At 42.8% G+C, this 7,500-nt stretch overlaps 1 pseudogene; it reads right to left on the bottom strand.

Annotated features, from left to right (window-relative positions):
• Window positions 1–2,901: 2,901 nt before the first annotated feature.
• Window positions 2,902–5,896, bottom strand: LOC112675569 (proteasome subunit alpha type-1-like; annotated as a pseudogene).
• Window positions 5,897–7,500: the final 1,604 nt, after the last annotated feature.

Raw genomic sequence — 7,500 nt, 5'->3', positions numbered from 1 at the left:
TTTTTTAACATTTTTTTAAAGATTTTATTTATTTATTCATGATAGACAGAGAGAGAGAGAGAGAGAGAGAGAGGCAGAGACAGGCAGAGGGAGAAGCAGGCTCCATGCCGGGATCCCAACAAGGGTCCCAATCCCGGGACTCCAGGATCACGCCCCGGACCAAAGGCAGGTGCCAAACTGCTGAGCCACTCAGGGATCCCCGATTCTATGCTTAAAAGCCGTGGCTATGGCCTTGCCACTGAAGGTATGGCATCCTCACCCTGCCCCACCAGCTTCACTCCCTTCTATACTTTGTTTCAGCATCTGCACCAGGATCCCCTGCCTCTTTGCACCACTTACTCCTACCTTCATCCGTTCTCTGCCCATCAGGAGTCTCCTAGCACATCTCTCTGCCATCTTACGTCCAGCTCTTCATTCCTCCAGCAAACATTACTGAATTTCTATTAAGTGACTAGACACAATGCTAGGCATTGGAGACATCAGGAGTTGAACTATAAAAGATACCCGGCCTTGTGGAGTCCTTCTGCAGATTTGAGTCAAGTGGGAAAGAAGGTGGTTGGTTGGAGAGGGTGAATAGACATGTGAATACACAATAAAGAAGCAATGTAGCTAAGCAGAAATGGCCTATTTGTCCAGTTCTCCCAGTGATATATCCAGCCTTTACAGAGTTGTTGTTGTTGTTGTTTTTCCCTCACTCCAGATGAGGTATTTGATTTTTTTTTTCTTTTTTGGTCCAAGGTTTTTATAACTAAAATTTTGAGAACTGTTTTTTTGCACAAAGACGGCAGAGAAAGGGTTAGTAAGCCACATTTGCCCCAAGCAGTGTCTGAGGCTGAAGAGTGGCAGGCACTCTCGGATTGCCCTGGACAGCCACATCTGCACCCTGTCAGGATTATCAAAATTGCCATGACAATGACCCAAGGGTTCTTCCTTGGATAAACCCTGGATAAACATTCAGCTGATTTCAGCCAGACCCAACCACATGCCCTTGAGGTTTACATGTTGTAAAGAGATGAAGGCAGGGGGACCTAAAGCAAGGGAGAAACAGCCAGCTGAGGCTACTCAACCTTGGAATAATATTTAGCATTTAAAAATGTTGAGGTAGAACTGCAGGAAGTTCCAGGGTAAACTTCAAGTGTCTCAAGGTCTCAGAATTTTTCCTCACATTTGACCAGGGAAGGTATCCCTGTGAAGAACAAATGAATGCACAGACTTTCACTCCCTAAGCATTCTTACTTAGACAGCCTGGTCTTTGCTAGATTGTGATGTCATTCCATTTAGTCTTTTGAGAATCCTGGCCTCTACTTTCTCAACCCTTCCCTTCCTACCCTGGTCTCTGATTCAAATTGAGGGTCAACTTATCTTATCATCCAGATGGACCCACAAAGGCCCAGGAAATAAGGAGACTAAATATTAATCAGTGAAATATCTTTGTCAGAAGAAGGTTGTACTAGATGACCTCTAAGTCTGTCCCAACACAAAGGCTCTACAATTCTAAGACTCCTCTCAAAGGAACCCAGCTATTTGTAGGCAAAGCGTGGACCAGAATCCAGACCTATTCCCAGAACCCACTGGAGGAGGAACCCCAGTTCATTTGGATTTTTCACCTCAAGATTTCCCTTAAAGACATTTTGCAAATCAAGTTCCACTTTTTTAATGAAAAGCAAATGCCCTGTAAATGGATTCTACTATAAATTCTTAAAAAGGGGACAATGTGGGCAGCCCGGGTAGCTCAGTGGTTTCGCGCCACCTTCAGCCCAGGGCGTGATCCTGGAAACCCGGGATTGAGTCCCAAGTCGGCTCCCTGCATGGAGCCTACTTCTCCCTCTGCTTGTGTCTGTCTGTCTGTCTCTCTCTCTTTCTCTGTGTCTCTCATGAATAAATGAATAAAATCTATTTAAAAAAGGGGACAATGTTTGTTATAAATTGAATAACTGACTGCTCCTTAATATGTTAATGTAGGATATTTTGATTGGTTTTTTTGTTTGTTTGGTTGGTTTTGATTCAAGTTCTATCTATATATCCTTGTGGTCATTTTACAGACAGTAAAGCCAAACTCCAAAATGGAGGAGTTACTCCGAGAATATCCTGGAAGAAACTCTGCACTAACATGACTCTCAAATCCCTTTGTCATCCACCCAACCCCGCAGCCTGGTTCTCTAAGGAACTTCATCTGATCTCTTCACCTTGTCTACATCAGAGCCCAGAGCTCCAAGTTGGCCATAACTTGAGATTTTTTTTTAAGCAAGGCTTTCCAACAACCTTGTGCTATATACTAGCATGTAAGAATAGGCCCACGTCCCTGACACACAAAGCCACTCTGAGTTCCCCTAATCCCCAAGCAATCCCCTGCCTGCTGGGTCTCATTGCTTAAAAGGAACATAAGCTCCTCTGACACTGCCCTGGACAAGTGCTGTATATTTGAGAAGACAGGGGAAAAGGACAAGCAGAAAACATCTTTAAGCGCATTATCAGCCTGCTTGATTTCTACAAACTGCTCCACTCGGCCTGACCCCCTTCTCTGGAAGGGAGACCTGTGAGACCACAGGCTGGCAAAGCATGGCCTCCCTCCCTGGGAAGTCTTGAGATGCAGCAACAAACTATTCCTTTTCTCAGAACAGGCAACCCTGCAAACTCACCCTTACTGGAACAAAAAGCATTTAATTATTTTTTTTCTCCCACTTTCCTTTAATGTTATAGCCACGGAATTCATACTGCTTATTGACCAGACCACTCATTTGCCAATTAAGCACAATGTAGCAGCTCTTAAAATGTTGTCAGATGCTGAAGATTATCTCTCTTAAGGGTATCTGACTTTCTCCAAGATATTTGAGTCTTCTCTTTCTCATTAGGCTGTATGTTGTTGGAAGACTCAGCCAAAGTTTTTTTTCTCCCCCCACAGGCAGGTGAAACAATTTTATTTCACAGTTGTCTTTAAAACCACAAAGACACTATGTTCTTCATATAAAAACATTAGTACAGATAACAATACTTTCTAGAAAATAATTATATAGACCCTCTCAAAGAAAAATGCACACCATTATATGGTTCAGACAAGTTACTTGGGAAAAACACATCTGGACCGATTCCTAAAACATACCAGAAGACCACGCTGCATCTTTTGGTTCAAAGTATAGATTAGTGTCATCAGTAAGGGCTCCTGCATTCTTACATATTTGATAATACACATATAGACTGGTTTGTGACTTAATGCTCCATTGGTTCATCAGCCTTTTCTGCAGGTTCATCAGCAGGTTGAGCAGGCTGTGCCTTTCTCTGTGGTCTTTCTTCAACACCTTCCAGGAACGGAGATACATCATCATCATAAATCGTAAACTCCAAGTCTTTACCAACAATTCCAATGGAAACATTCTTTGTAGTTAGGTCCTGTTCTGCAGGAAGTGTCTCTCGTAAGGCACGTAGACCAGGTTTAACCAGTTCGTTCAAATTGCACTCCATAAACCCAGACATATGTCTCTCCAGGTAAGTACGAGCTGATTGAGAACGGGCTCCAATGGACATGGCTCTACAGTCAAAATAGTTGGCAGATGGACAGGTTTGGAAAATGTGAGGGCCCATATCATCATAACCAGCAATAAGCAGTCCAACACCATATGGTCTCCGGCTATACCGTTGTGTTGGTATCTGGGTCTTGCTTCCAATTAGAGATACAAGACGAGACACAGGAAGAGGTCTGTCAAATACAAATCTGGAATCCAAACACTCCTGGTGCATAATTACATAACAGTCTAGCATCAGCAGTAAGTCCCGCAATTGAGATACCAATATGGTTATCAACCTGAAGAATTTTCTTCTGATGAGCTGCAAGCTCTGACTGTGCTCTCTTCAATGCAACCAACACTGCATGGGTTTTTGATTTCAGACCAACTGTGGCTGAACCTTGTTTGACAGCTTCCATTGCATATTCAATTTGATGAGTCCTGACCTGAGGGCTCCAAACAGTGATGTCATTGTCTTACTGGATGCGAAACACGGTTCGGGCGCAGGTCCCGCTGCGGCCTCCAGCAGAGGTGGCGGCTTCAGGAGCGTGGCTGACTCAGCCAGAGTCTGCATTACCCACAGTCTTGCTAATGTTTGGGATAGAATTTGCACTCAATACACTCATTCATCTATGGATGAAGGAATTTTTTAAGGGCTTACAGCCATGATGAATCTCAAGTCTACGAACTAAGACATACAAAAAATCTACATCTCTATTTTTATTAAATCAATTTCCATTTTGACATCTCATCCTCTTAGAATCCCAATTCCTTGCAAGAACTTCAATCTCAGGCATTACTGGGATCTCCTTCTTCCTCAGGGTCTTTCCAGAATCCAGCAGACTTCCATGAGGCTCAGAAAAACAGAGTGAGGGTCTCCACCCTCCTGTCCATCGTGGTCACTGCTGATATCCTCATAGTCCCAACCCACAGTGAACCTGTGAAGTCTGGTGTGTCTCTGCTTCCATGACCAGCATACAGAAAAGGAATTTTTGCCATTGATAGAATGGGGGCCTAAGGTCAGGCTCCCTAGATTCATCATTCGCCCTCCCCTGAAATCTTGCCGCTGCTTTAGGCAAGGGGCTCTCACATTACTGAGCCTAAGTCCTCACTGGGCTTTCTCCCTGCCTCCCTTCAGTTCTGGTGTCTTATTGGAATCCCAGGGAAATCACTCTCCACCTCCCCCTCCCCTTGTTGCCCTTCCAGGCATTCCTCAGGCTCTTCCACGGCCACCAAGGCCAATCAGGGCAGTCTCCTACTCATTCCACAGTTAGGAAGCTAATCTGCTTGCTAAAAGGAAGAAGCACTTGGGGCACCTGGGTAGCTCAGTGCTTAAGCGTCTGCCTTCAGCTCAGGGTGTGATCCCGGAGTCCTGGGATCGAGTCCAAGTCCAGGACTCAGTTCCCCGCAGGGAGCCTGCTTCTCCCTCTGCCTCTGTCTCTGACTCTCTTTGTGTCTCTCATGAATAAATAAATAAAATCTTTAAAAAAAATAAAAGGAGGAAGCACTCCGTTCTACTTTGGGTCAATGGAGCATAGAACAGAAAAGACCATATATGGAAAGAAAAGCAAAGAGAGACTTTGTATACCATTGGGTTCTTTGGTTGTAAGCATTAAAACTGACTAAAAAAATATATATAGACAAAATAATAATAATTTGTTGGGACAACAAAACATTGGGTAACGTCCTAGAACTGAAGAAAGATCTGAACACGCAGTCCTCAAGAAGGACAAGAAAAGAAGAGTTCCAAGAATTTCAGTCAGTATCTCTCAGATGAAAGAAAATGGCTCAGCTCCAGCCGCCACTGGAGATGAAACCCTCAGGCGAGACTCTGATGGGCCCAACCCTAGTCATGGGCTTGCCACCTCTTGGATAAGACACTTGAAGGTCAAGGAGCACTCAGATCAATAGGTTAAAGAGGGGACAGAGAGTTCCCCTAAAAGGAAAGCAGAGTGCTGCTACCAAATGAAGGGAATACTAAATTGACAAGATGAACAGTGACCATCATAGACAGAAGAGAGCCTTTCCAGGTAACAAGGCACCAGGGGCAGGGCATATGTGTATGTGGAGAGAAAAACATCCTCACCCTAGTAATGACATCTGATACTTAAAATGAACTTGGGACAATTGCAGATGCAAAAACCAAGAGCAGGCTGGAGAAAAATAGTACAAATATTAATATAAGAAAATAATCACCCCAGAGCAGACTAGGTGGTAAGAGAAAATATTATCGGCCACACCCTATTGAATCCGGCTATTTGGAAACAGCTGGAAAAGAAAACTATAGACCAGACTAAAAAGAGCACTATTTTCTTAAGAATAAATATTTTGTCAGTTATCTTGAAAGGAGTAACTTAAGAGTTATTCAAGAATACCACTCCAAAAACATACGTCATCGCTGTGTAATAATGTCTAGGCTGCCTATATAGGAAAAGACATATAATTCTCAATTACATGTGAGTTCAACTATTGTCAACTAATTTCTTTATGGTCTTCACAAAATCCCTAGTTAAAGAATCCATCCTGTTATTACTAAACATTGATACCATGACTAGATATCATTCCAGGGAAGATTCTGAACACCAAAGTGGACAAAACCAGGTAAGTATTGGCACTTAGAAATGATGTCTCAAGATTTATTTCTCTGTATATGCACTGTGCGTGCATAAAAACTGAAATGTAGAATTTTGAAAACAAAAATGCTATGTCAGGGCAGTATTTCTCAGGCTAATATCTGACACATCAGCTCTCTCAGATGTTCCTGAGAGAAAGGAAAGAATGAGATTTTAATTAAAAAAACAGAGACTAGAAACTAGAAGTCTCCTATTAGGAGACCACTAAGGTAGCTCATTGACCAGGTACTGAGGACCATGATAAGAAGTGACCATGAAAGCAAAACAGAAACAAAAGCTATAGAAAAGCTGAGTGAGGGGATCCCTGGGTGGCGCAGCGGTTTGGCGCCTGCCTTTGGCCCAGGGCGCGATCCTGGAGACCCGGGATCGAATCCCACATCAGGCTCCCGGTGCATGGAGCCTGCTTCTCCCTCTGCCTATGTCTCTGTGCCCCTCTCTCTCTTTCTCTGTGACTATCATAAATAAATAAAAATTAAAAAAAAAAAAAAAAAAAAAAGAAAAGCTGAGTGAGGTATCCTATCTGGGAAGTAAATCATCAAGTAGTGGCCCAGGACCTAGAGGTCGTATCTCTTTATTCTCAACCATAAACTTTTTTTCCTTTTCAAGAATAAGTCCTTCATGGGATGCCTGGGTGGCTCAGTGGTTTAGTGCCTGCCTTCTGCCCAGGGCATGATCCTGGAGTCCTGGGATCAAGTCCTACATCAGGCTCCCTGCATGGAGCTTGCTTCTCCCTCTGCCTGTGTCTCTGCCTCTGTGTGTGTGTCTCTCTCGTGAATAAATAAATAAATTATTTAACAACAACAACAAAAAGAATAAATCATTCACAATTATCATATGGTTTCACTGATACGTGGAATATAAGAAACAGTGCAGAGGATCAGAGGGGAAAAGAAAGAAAACTGAATGGGAAGTCATCAGAGAGGGAGACAAACCATGAGAGACTCTTAACTCTAGGAAACAAACTGACAGTTGCTGGAGGGGAGGGAGGTGGGGGGATATGTAATTGGGTGGTAGGCATTAAGGAGGGCACATGATGTGATGAGCACTGGGTGTTATACACAACTGATAAATTACTGGACACTATATCTGAAACTAATGATGTACTAATGTTGGCTAATTGAATTTAAATTAAAAAAAAAGAATAAGTCATTCAGCAATGACATGGATAAATCTCAGAATAATTATGCTGAGTGAAAGAAGCCAGACCAAAAAAAAAAAAAAAAAGAGTATATGCCATATGATTGATTCCATTTATATAAAATTCTAGAATATGAAAACCAATCTATAGTGATAGAAAGCAAATCAGTGATTGGCTGGGGATGAGAGGGTGGGATGGATGGGAAAGCAGAGGTCTAAATTACAAAACA

Source organism: Canis lupus, chromosome 10 (genome assembly GCF_003254725.2).
Source record: "Canis lupus dingo isolate Sandy chromosome 10, ASM325472v2, whole genome shotgun sequence".
In the NCBI taxonomy this organism is placed as follows: Eukaryota; Metazoa; Chordata; class Mammalia; order Carnivora; family Canidae; genus Canis; species Canis lupus.
The sequence above is the reverse complement of the archived record's forward strand: the minus strand, read 5'-3'. Positions and strand labels throughout refer to the sequence as shown.